The sequence below is a fragment of the Physeter macrocephalus genome, chromosome 10, assembly GCF_002837175.3.
Source record: "Physeter macrocephalus isolate SW-GA chromosome 10, ASM283717v5, whole genome shotgun sequence".
NCBI classification, from domain to species: domain Eukaryota; kingdom Metazoa; phylum Chordata; class Mammalia; order Artiodactyla; family Physeteridae; genus Physeter; species Physeter macrocephalus.
The window spans coordinates 26,517,086-26,517,808 of record NC_041223.1 but is presented as its reverse complement, the minus strand read 5'-3'; positions in this window follow the sequence as shown (position 1 = coordinate 26,517,808).

Below are 723 nucleotides of genomic sequence, written 5' to 3'. Positions count from 1 at the left end.
CTTTAATTTCTTTCATCAGTGTCTTATAGTTTTCTGCATACAGGTCTTTTGTCTCTCTAGGTAGGTTTATTCCTAGGTATTTTATTCTTTTTGTTGCAATGGTACATGGGAGTGTTTCCTTAATTTCTCCTTCAGATTTTTCATCAGTGTATAGGAATGCAAGAGATTTCTGTGCATTAATTTTGTATCCTGCAAATTTACCAAATTCATTGATTAGCTCTAGTAGTTTTCTGGTGGCATCTTTAGGATTCTCTAAGTATAGTATCATGTCATCTGCAAACAGTGACAGTTTTACTTCTGCTTTTCCAATTTGTATTCTTTTTTTTTTTTTTTTTTTTTGTGGTATGCAGGCCTCCCTCTGTAGCGGCCTCTCCCGTTGCGGAGCACAGGCTCCGGACGCGCAGGCTCGGCGTGACAGTGGACATCCTTGTCTTGTTCCTGAACTTAGAGGAAATGATTTCAGGTTTTCACCATTGAGAATGATGTTTGCTGTGGGTTTGCCATATATGGCCTTTATTATGTTGAGGTAGGTTCCCTCTATGCCCAGTTTCTGAAGAGTTTTTATCATAAATGGGTGTTGAATATTGTCAAAAGCTTTTTCTGAATCTATTGAGATGATCATATGGTTTTTATTCTTCAATTTGTCAATATGGTGTATCACATTGATTGATTTGCATATATTGAAGAATCCTTGCATCCCTGGGATAAATCCCACTTGATCAT